This window comes from Dermochelys coriacea, chromosome 2 (genome assembly GCF_009764565.3).
Source record: "Dermochelys coriacea isolate rDerCor1 chromosome 2, rDerCor1.pri.v4, whole genome shotgun sequence".
Classification (NCBI taxonomy): Eukaryota; Metazoa; Chordata; order Testudines; family Dermochelyidae; genus Dermochelys; species Dermochelys coriacea.
In genome coordinates, this window is record NC_050069.1 from 49934500 (window position 1) to 49946008 (window position 11509).

The following is an 11509-nucleotide window of genomic DNA, read 5'->3' on the forward strand; positions in this document are numbered from 1 at the left end:
ACATTCTGCTTATAAACAGCTTGGCCCACATGTGATATTTTCCCTATTTTTTTCCCCTGCTTCTTAGTTTATTGCTAAGGGCACATATAGCAAACAGAATTTTTGTTTTTAAATAGATTTGCACTTGCTGATTATTTCTGTCATAATCCTGTGGTTCTGTCTGGGGTCAGTTCAGGTCATAATCCTCTAGTTCTGACTGAGTTCAGATGAGGTCATAATCCTCTGGTTCTGACTGAGTTCAGATGAGGTCATAATCCTCTGGTTCTGACTAGGGTCAGCAGAGGTCATAATCCTCTTTTACTAACAGAAGTCCCTGGAGGTCATAATCTGTAACACTGCAGTCATTTTGGCAGAAGTCAGTTTGATGTCAAAAACAGGATTCTAGCGTCAAATAAGAAAGGAGTAGCGTGAGCTGTTAAACCTGCAAGGATTCAAATACCCTTACTTGATTATATGTGGCTATGAAACTGTGATGCCTTCGTTTTCTGTGTATTGCCTTTAAATTTCTAAACACCCTGGGTGCAATTCCTCATTGCCCTGCTTCTTGTACAGCCACTTATAGTGAGTGTAGAACTCTGCCATTCTGACTGGGTAGGATTTTACATCCACTTTGGACTCATTTTGCACTTGTGTAAATGACTGCACAAAGAGCAGGGTAACAATTAATCAGGCCTTCTGTGTGCAGTGGCAGCAGGCATTTAGTTCTCAGAGTTGTTGCAACCTGTCACAGAGGAGACGACACACACACCCAGGGCTCTCTCACGGATACTTTACCCTTGTTTTCTTATTGTTTTCCATAGTCTACAAGCTGCTTTAGACTGAAAAGAAATACTTTGTCTTTGGATATGGAATAATGAACGACTAAGAAAAAAATAAATGCTGACAGAAACATAGAAGACACATTATATTATATATATGCAGAAATAATTTAAAATAAAATATTTCCAAAGCTTTGTAAGCAACATCAGCAGACTAAACGTATCTGTTTATTAATTGAAAGATGAACACAACTGTGGTCATTTTGAAAATTGAATTGTTTCTTGTTTATGGTGAAATGAAACTGTGGCTGTCTCAGATGCCTAATCATGAGAAATATAAGATTTTATTCCACAGAGTAGACATAATTGCTGGGGTGGATGGGGAAGCATGTTACCTTTTCCCTTCTTATCCAGTTGATAGTCACTCCAAAGTAGTTGGCTGGGAACCCTCCCAGTTCCTGTCTCTTTCTAGTGGTGCATGTGTTAGAGCAGCTCACATGTATCCATCGCTCCGCATTTACAGGGACTGTGATATTTGTATGTGTTAAAAAGGCAGATTCTGTGGACTAACTTGCCATCTGAGACTCTGGTCCCCTTCTCCTGGGGCATGACATGGAGGAAAGGAGATTCTCAAGAGAGGTCTCCATTTCTGTGCTTTTGGGGATATGTGAAGATTCAATATATCCCCATAAAGAATGTTTATGATACATAGGTGTAAGATACTGAATCTGCAGTTGGAGCATAACAATTGTGACTTGTGAAACAGGGCCCCAAATATCCACTAAATCCAAATGGCAAAAACTTAGAAGGCAAAATTTCTATAACCACTCCACCAGTGTTTTCATGAAAAGCAGAAGTGAGTCCATTTCAAGTCTTGTGCAACTGAAAGAGCTTTGAAAATTTTCTCTTTTTAAAATTGATTTCTCTAGTCCCAAGCAAGGCCCTTAAAACTCTCATTACCTTTTCCCTACCCTCACAAAAGATCTGTAGCACAGCCATGTATAGTTAGAAAGCTGACTCCGTCCGTTTTAACCATCACTTTAAAACAAGGCCAAAGGTCATTAAAGACTGAAATGCTCATTTTGGCAGGCAAGGGCATGATTTGGCTGTTTTAACTACATAGGTGCTTCTGCCAAGCTGAAATTGTGTTATTAGCTGTTGAAAGGGAGCAAGAGAGAACATGCCATTTTAAATTACATGTTGACCTGTTTGTAGTCCCGGTTATTTGGGATTGATCTGACTTTCTATCTTGCCCATTGGATGGGATAGAGGCTTTTAAAAATACAGAATTCTAGGATTTTCTCCAACGGGTTTGTATACTGGCTCGCACAATGGGACCCAACCCAGTTAAGTTGTCTAGGTGATATCACAATATAAATTTTAAATAATAATAATTGATACATCTGATGCAGAAGTACAGATTATATCTGATAAGAGTTTTGGGGCTCTTCACTTCTGCTCATGCAGGGGGATGTGTTGCTTGGGTCCCAGAGCGTTCTCCCATAAGAGAGGGTAGGCAGTGGTTCTGTCATTGGAAGGCAACTTTAACTGTGACTTGGGCTCCATTAGAGGTTACCTAGCAATGCAAAGATGATTGAAATCCATGGGGGACTTTCCATTCATTTCAGTGGGCATCAGCTCCGGCCCTACATCAGCACTTCCAGGAATGCTGCTTCCCTGGCCAGGGCTGCCCAGTTTTGGTGCTACACACTGATCAGTGCTGGGTCTCCCCAGTGGAGGAAGAAGGGGGTTGCCCCTGCCTGAACCCAGCCCCGGCCCGAACCTGCCGCGGCTTGGGGCAGGGGTACTTATCTCACAGCCCCAGCCCTGGAGCTGCTGCGGCAGGGAGAGGTGCCTCTCCCCACCAGCCCAGGTGCTGTTGCAGGGAGAGAGCTGGGGGGAGTCCTCTCTCCTTGACGTAGCCCCGGGGCAGCCTACATTCCAAACCCCTCATCCGCAGCCCACCCCAGAGCCTGCACCCCAAGCCAGAGCCCTCACACCCCTGCACCCCAACCCTCTGCCCCAGTCCTGAGCCCCCTCCCACACTCTGAACCCCTCGGTCCATTCCCCACCACATGAATTTGTTAAGTGCACCAATATGGAGGTGTTGTGTCATACATCACCTCCATATTGGTGCACATAAAAAAAATGTTCCGTGCATTTAATTAGAAAACTAGAGGGAACACTGTGAGTGCTTTGCACCACTGTACTCAGATTTTCAAGAACCAGATTTCCACTGCCTGTAGCTCTGTGTGCAGAGACATGGTAGCAGAAGATGAGGAGGGTAGGATCAAGCCTGTACATAGGTACTACAGCCAGTAGCTTGGTATAAAATTAACATAAATTGCTGGCTTCTTGGCTGTGCTGTTGTTGTTTTTTGCCTATATGATAAATGAGAGCTATGTGGTATTTGTTGAGTCTCAGATACTTATTTGATTCACCATGCCCACTATCCAAGACTTTTATAGTCCACTGTCACGCATTGGGACGTTTGGGCTGTACAGTCCTGCCAGCTGAAAATAACAATGACAAGCCATTACAGTCATCCTGGTGATTCATGATTTGTTGTGGGAGCGGGGGCTACGTTCCTGTGCTCACCAATGCCAAGTTGGTTACAGAGTTTTGTTCACCTGTTAGCAAGTCACATGGCTCCAGTATGTGATTCTGCTCTAATTTTGTTTTGGAACAGTACCACCATAGATCCCGTGGGGCCAGAATTAACATAAATTCTGTACAATTGCATTATGGGGTATATTATATGAGATAAATCAGTAAGGACAAGGCTCTTATCTAACAGACCTACAAATAAAACTCTGTTTGTAGCTCTAGGATATTATCTGGCCTTAGAGTGATAAAATTATGTCGACCAAATTACTGTAGGGGAACACTGGGATAGACTGACATTCTCACTGATCTGAAGGAAAACTTGAAGTGTAAATGTTATTTCTCTTTAATTACAGAATCCAGCTACGGAAAGGCCAGAAGGTTATTGTAAGTGTTACATATACTCCCTCTGGAGGTTACAGGCCACTGACCTCTGTACAGTAAATCTTGCAACAGCATTATTCAATCTCATTGTTTTAATTTTTATATTTAAACATAGATTAATAAAACAATCTGCTAGATTTGTTTTAGGATGGAATTTTCAAAAATGGTCAGCTCTGGCTTAGCTGTAATTCCATTGTCCTCAATGTAAGTTTCACCGTTGACTTCAGTGGGAGCAGAATCGGGTCAATGATGAGCACTTTTCAAAGTCCCATCCTTAAGGTCTTTCCTCAAATAAACATATGGCTTGTTTCATAAATATGCATTTGATGCTTCTACAGAGAAGAGGAGTGGAGCAGTTGTGCAGACTTCCTGATACCCACATGATACTGACGGTTCTTTATTTCAACTCCATTCTTAGATCCCAATCCTGCAACTGAATATATGTGGGTAGAACCTGGCACCCATGCATCTCTGTTGTCTCTAATGGCAGTCCACACTGCTTTGAGCATGGATCAGATGTCAACATCAGCCGGAAACTGTCAATTGTAACACTTCCAGATAGGGGCTTGTAGTCAGGCAGTGTGATGCCCCACCACCTGCCAAGGGAAGAATCTCCCCAGATACCAAAGTGGGCAGAGCCAGTGGATCCTGCACCAACCCCCCAGAGGTCAAGGTGCAGGACAGGAAGTAGAAAAGCCCAACCCCAGAGCTCAGTTTGGGGACAGCAGCCAGAGAGGCCAGACGCTTGTGGCCTGGCTCCGGCTTGGGAGACCCTGGCAAGCTGCGGCCAACCCGAGGACTGGCCAATGACTGACGCTGACCGACGCCCAGAGGAGCAGCCAAGCCTACCCCTCGCCAGCTACCCAGAGGAGCAGCCCAGTCTACACCTCGCCGGCGATCCAGAGGAGCCCATGGTGCTGGAATCCTCCGAGGACACCACCCTGACCAAGGTACCCTAGAAGGGGGAGTCCGGAAGTAGCCCAGGGGCAGCCAACCCCAGTCTGGCTGCAGCACTGCCAGAGCCAATGTTAGTGTGTTGCGGCCAGGATCCCCACTGACACAGCCGTGGGTCTTCGGCTGCTGCTAGGGCCCCGAGCTGGGACGCAGTAGAGTGGGCGGGCGGGCCTGCATCCCCCCTGCCACCCACCTCACGGGTGGCAGTCTTCCCCTCCCCCGGCTAGGAACCTGGGCTTACGTTGAACTATCTTGCTTAGCCCCTGCCTGAAGGCCTTAGCCCCTGACTGTTTGTTTGCTGCCCTGCCCTGCCCCAGGACCTGGGCTTATATTGACTTGCTTGTGAGACCCAGCCTGAAGGTCTGGGCCATAGACTGGGTATTCCCCAACCCAGCAGAGAGTGTAGTGAGGAGGTGTTGTGCCCCATCACCCCACCGAGGGACGAGCCCCAGCTGAGTTCCTTACAGAGCTACTTAACACATTGTGGATACTACCATAATGCTGTTAACAATGTACCTTATTTTGTGTGCAGCATGGAGGTGGTTACTACATCAAGCATCCCAAGCAGCATGTGTGTCACATAACAGCTTAACTTCTTGAAAGCAGAAGAAAAGGAGTGGAGTCAAAGGGCATCTTTTTTCCAAGCCAAATGCTGTTTTCTTATTCCTCTTGCAAATGGAAGACCTCTGCTAAAGGGTAAGGATGAGGATTTTTTGTTGTTAATTTTACTTAAAGATAACTACAAGGCTTTAAAAATCTAACTGCACTTATCAAAAGCAGTAAGAAACCACATAATTGAACAGTGGGTGGTCTGTGTAATTGATGAAGCGGAATGGATAATATACTGTTGTTTCCCATGCTGCCCCTTTCTCTCACAATTTCCATAAATCAGACTTAATCTGAACATATTCATATACAATGTCTTTATCTATGGAGAGAAGCTTTAGAATGAGCAGATTCCTCTTTATTTTTTAATGCTATCCCTATTCTCCTATGTGTGTAGATTTGAGCTGAAACTTAAAGGAATCACTAACCCAGGAACCTAACCTATCCTTGCAACAAAGCCCAATACCAACTCTGTCCATATATCTATTCAAGCAGCAAATAATCCGGTGGCACCTTATAGACTAACAGACGTATTAGAGCATAAGCTTTTGTGGGTGAATACCCACTTCACCCACAAAAGCTTATGCTCCAATATGTCTATTAGTCTATAAGGTGCCACAGGACTCTGCTGCTTTTACAGATCCAGATTAATATGGCTACCCCTCTGATACTTGATATCTATTCAAGTGACACTATCATAGGACCTAATCACATCAGCCATGCCATTAGGGGCTTGTTCACCTGCACATCTACCAATATGATATATGCCATCATGTGCTAGCAATGCCCCTATGCCATGTACATTGGCCAAACCGGACAATCTCTATGCAAAAGAATAGACAGACAAATCTGATATCAAGAATCATAACATTCAAAAACCAGTAGGAGAACACTTCAACCTCTCATCACTTGGTGGCAGACTTAAAGGTGGCAATTTTGCAACAGAAAAGCTTCAAAAACAGACTCCAGTGAGAAGCTGCTGAACTTGAATTAATATGCAAACTAGATACCATTAACTTAGGTTTGAACAGAGACTGGGAATGGCTCGGTCATTATACTAATTGACTCTATTTCCCCATGTTAAGTATCCTCACACCTTTGTGTCAACTGTCAGAAATGGGCCATCTTGATGATCACTTAAAGTTTGTTTCCCCTTCTGATAATAGGTCTTCTTAATTAGCCTCTTACAGTTGGTATGGATATTTCCACTTTTTCATGTTCTGTGTATAAATATTTTCTTACTATATGTTCCATTCTATGCATCCGATGAAGTGGGCTGTAGTCCACGAAAGCTTATGCTCAAATAAGTTAGTCTCTAAGGTGCCACAAGTAGTCCTGTTCTTTTTGCAGATACAGACTAACTGCTGCTACTCTGAAACCCGTCATTAAAGGAATCCTGTGTCACAGCTGCTTGCGTTTTGCAAACCTTGAATGTGGGCATCTTGCCATTAATTAAGCAAAAGTGTGATACAGCAGTAAACTGCTACTGGTGTGAGTCAGAAACATGCAGGATTTTGCAGAACATTATTATATACTGTCTAATGTTGGGATAAAAGAGGCATGTACATGCATGTGTGCTAAATAGTGCAGGGCATGGAATTCAATTTACAGTATTTACTTCATATATTCAGCTTTAGAGCACTTGCAACAACAGCTTAAGCTGCATAGCAACTGAAGAATCACAAAAACAATGACATTTTTTAAAAAAAGAATATTCTCCACTCTAGTTAGTGTTTCTAATGATTAACATTATCCAAGAAGATGCCACCAACTTTTTAATTCCTTCCACTGCCTGTACGGATATAGAACCCGCTACCACAGCTATGATCTTGTAGCTAAGGATGGATCACAAACACAGGAGGGCAAAACTATCAGTTTTTACTCCATAAACATTCACTTGAGGAAATAGAGATTGTTTATTGATGTGTTTTTTCTGGAGATGGGTCTGAACTAAACCTCTGATTTCAAAGATCCTAGTATCTAAACCTGGATCTGATTTTTGCAAGTGGGCTAAAACCTAAACCCAGTGTCTGATTTCCCTTTGAACTTTAGGTTTTCAGTATCGCCCCTGGAATCCATCTCTAGGGTTTCCTTAAGAATTCAAAAATTTCACTATTTCCATTAGTTAACATACTTCTCTCACAGTAAAAATAATGGAACTGTACTCTAGACTGGAGTGACTTACAAATCATCATACATTTTTCCCCTAAAGAAAATTCACTATTTACACAGAGCAAAGTTAAATATTATTGAATGTTCCTTTCAAATCTAGGTAAACAATAACAAACTTTAGTTATGGAACTTAGTATGCTAAAAATACTAGGGATGATTGAACTGAATTGTTAATTTCCCAACAAGTGCAAAGAGCTGCATTTTTACCATATATGGTTTGTGTCTTTGGCTTGCTTCAGGCACATTTAGAATCAGAAGATATTCTATTTCTGAGTATCAGTGGTAGGACACCTGTGTAAGAATACCCATTTGACTCTGGATGGTGGACTGCGTGCCTCTAAAAGAGAGAGCTTAGCCCATCAACTCTAGATGCAAGGAAAACATAGAATAATCTGTAGATATCAATACAGTAAGTGTGATACTCCTTCTCACACCCTATCATTTTGTAAAACCCTATCATTGCATCCATGAGGACTCCTCCCCCACTCTTTTTGTTCTGTATTGCTTAGACTGTACTGAACCCCTGGCTCCTTTAGATTGTAAGTTCTTCTGTGTAACGTTCCTTTTGTGTTTGGCACAGGGTAGAGTGCCATGCACATCAGTAATGTTTTATAAATTGTTAGCACTAGAAACTATTACAGCTATTAATATCAGGCCACTGGCTTTCATTTGCCTTGTTTTTGTTGAGAAAAAAGAAAACGTCACTGCTAATGTCACCTTTTGTCTTCACTTCATTGACTAGTCCAGGGGTCGGTAACCTGCAGCACGCACGCCAAAGGCAGTATATGAGCTGATTTTTACTGGCACGCTGCTGCCAGCCGGGGTCCCGGACACTGCCCCCACTCAGCCTGCTGCCAGCCTGGGTGAATGGAACCCCCAGTCGTCAGCAGGCTGAGCGGGGCCAGCGGCTGGGCCCTTGGCTGGCAGGCAGAACCCCAGACCGGCAGCAGGCTGAACCGCTCAGCCTGCCACCGGCCCGGGGTTCTGTCCACCGGCCCCACTCAGCCTCCTGACGGTCTGGAGTTCCAGCTGCTGGTCCCTTGCCAGCTAGGGTCTCGGCTGCCGGCCCCGCTCAGCCTGCTGTCTGCCTAGGATACCAGCCACTGGCCCTGCTCACCTCGCTGCTGGTCTGGGGTTCCAGCCCCCAGCCAGCCGGGGTCCTGGCTGCTGGCCCGCTGCCAGTCTGGGGTTCTGTTGGGGGGCCCCGTAAATGTAAAATTTATTACTGGCATGTAAAACCTTAAATTAATGAAGACTTGGCGAGCCACTTCTCAAAAGTTACTGACACCTGGACTAGACCAATGTATTTCTGATAACTAAGATGAAGAGTTTTAAGCTGTGCAAAAATCTGAGAAGCCTGGGTGTCACAGAGGTCACTATTCACCACTGGGGCACCTTTTTGTGGCTTACCTGGGGATTAGCTCTTGACCGGTCTGGCACCTTTGGTTGTCCACCCTGTGGTCCCTCTCTTTCTCAGGACTCCATTGCACCCTCTTCCTGGGTTGGCCCTCCAGCCAGGTCACTATAATCCTCCCCTTCTGCAGTAACAAAGTCCAAGTCCCTCTGAACAAACTCTCTCAGGTTGCCTTCTGATCCACTGCCCAGGCTGTACTATTTCCCCAGTAGGAGAACTCGGGCCTGCCCACTACTCCAGGTTCCAGCACAGGAACCCTATCCCCAGCAACCATAGTCTGCTCAAGCTCCAATATTGGGCTCTTTCAACCTTTCGTCCCTATCGTCTGCCCCTTATCCTTGGTTACTACTGGGGTATCCTCTGCTCCCTGTAGCTACTTCTCCCCTTTTTGGAGTCTTACCAAAGTCTATAGTCCAAAGCAGGATCCCTTGGGCAATTGTCCCCCCCTAGACCTCTTCCTTGTACATAGCTGACTCTACTCATCTCTAGGAAGTGACCATAGAGCTGCTCCCTACAGCCCTCTTTTACCACCATCTTCCTCTCTTTATAGGCCTACCCCATCTCCTCCCACATCTGGGCTTCATCAGCCATTAGTCCTGATCAGTCCTTGGCTCCCCTCCAGGTGCAGCCTATAGGTTAATTGGCCTATTTTACCTGTTCAGACCTTGTTGGGTGGACACTCCAGCATACTTGGAAATAGTGTGACATAGTTGTTTCAACAATAACATTATAAGTTTTATCACATGCTGTAGTTAGGTGATACTGTGCTTAACAGAACATTGTGCCCCTTGCTGTGCATTAGAAACTTGACAATAGGTTTCTCATTCAGTTGTAACGTTCACTGTTCACTGATAACAGTAAATGCAGTTATTACACTTTGAATAACACTTATCTCTTATTTGGATGTAGTTTCATGTATTTTATACTAGTATCCACTGTGCAGTGAGTTCAGATAATCATAAAGAATAACCACCCCAAACAGTTAATCACTAAAACCTTCTACAGCCAGGGCCAAATAGTTACTTTAGTTCTATTTGAACATACAAATCAAATAAAGTCTAGCCAATGATTTGTGCAGTTATGACAAGAATTAACAATCCATTGCATATAAATATCACCTGTAGAAATAGTCACAAATTCAACAGCCTCTCCTCACCCTTGTAAGTGAAGCTCAGCCACCCATGCAGTCAAAAATACCCCATCTACCCTAGGAACCCAAATTGCGCTGTGCTTCCTAACCTTTTCAGAAGCCTGTGAAAATCATAGCAAGCCTTGACTATCCCTCTCAGGTATTTGCCCAATCTATTCTTAAAAACTTCCAGTGACGGGATTCCACAACCTCCCTTGGAAGCCTAGTCCAGTGCTGAACTACCCTTATAGTTAGGGAGTTTTTCCTAATAGCTAACCTAAATCTCCCTTGCTGCAGATTAAGCAAAGAAATGGGCTTTACAAAGTACTCTAAAACACACCAGATTTGAGGTGTTTTTTATCATGAGTTCCAAAGGTAAAGGCCTCTCATGGAGAATGTCTTGCTATGTCTTTTAAACTGAGGGGGCTCCGAGTGCCCCATTTCATCTCATCTGTAGAAGCGTAATATGGGGATAGAGGAGGTCTTTCAACTAGGCAGGGTTGTACACATGTAGTGAGGGCCAAATTCGGCAGTGACCTTGTCAAGTCACTTCTCCTCTCTGTGCCTCCATCTTCTATCTGACCCTGGGTCTGTCTTGTCTATTTAGATTCTGAACTCTGCAGGGCAGAGGCTGCCTCTCACTCTGTTTGAGCAATGCCTAGCACAGTAGAGTCCAAATCTTAATTGGGGACTCCAGATGATACCATAATAATTAATAATAACTACTTATTGGAGCTCTGGAAATTCTGATTGGAGCCTGATACTGAAGATCACAGAACACATTCTGCTGTGTGGTACATTAAGGAAGATGCAAGAGCAACAGGTTCTACCTTCCTTGTGGAGGAAGGCCGCTGTGATACATTGGCATACTGCTTTTAAATTCTGGATTGAGTTCATTTGTTGGCATTCAAGTCACCTGATTGTGGTGAATGGTTTCTACAGGTGCAAGAAATTAAGTATTTTTTAAAAAATAATTTTGCTTCTAACATGCAGAAGTTGGGAACTCTGAGCACATAATACACATGGCAGAGGAGATACGGATTGACTTTCCTGAAACTCAGTGCAGATACTCTTCAACCTGTTCTCCATTTCATGGTATTAGCTGTTAAGAACAGGGAGGAACAAGTGCACACAGCTGATTTTCCAGATAATGCACTTAGCCTTACAGGACCCACTGAACAAAGACAGCACATAATACGGGTTGGTTGTTGGGGATTATTTTTTTCTGAGCATTTTTATTTATTACACGATTTTAATCTTTTTTTTTTTTAAGGATGATAGCCTTTCATGAGGGTGGGGTGGGGAAGAGAAATGCAAATAAACAGTGTCAATTATTGACATCCCATTCCCATTGCTTAAAGTATTATCAAAATCTCGATGTAAAAGGCCAAGCTTTGGCTGGTCTCTATGCAGGGACTCAAGGTGGGAATCCCTCCTGCACACTCCCTCTGTCATGGGCCAGCCAAAATTGATGTTCTTGTGCTCTGC

The 11509-nt window shown here is 44.0% G+C and overlaps 1 long non-coding RNA gene across 2 annotated transcripts; it reads right to left on the minus strand.

Annotated features, from left to right (window-relative positions):
• Positions 1-3037: 3037 nt before the first annotated feature.
• Positions 3038-9412, minus strand: LOC119850561. 2 transcript variants are annotated; one of them, XR_005290944.2, is made up of 4 exons: positions 9293-9404; positions 8889-9016; positions 5217-5389; positions 3040-4179 (listed from the first exon to the last, which is right to left on the minus strand). It is a non-coding gene; the product is annotated as an uncharacterized LOC119850561 (long non-coding RNA). The 2 variants fall into 2 exon arrangements; XR_005290943.2 differs by having other exon boundaries at positions 3038-4179; positions 8889-9412.
• Positions 9413-11509: the final 2097 nt, after the last annotated feature.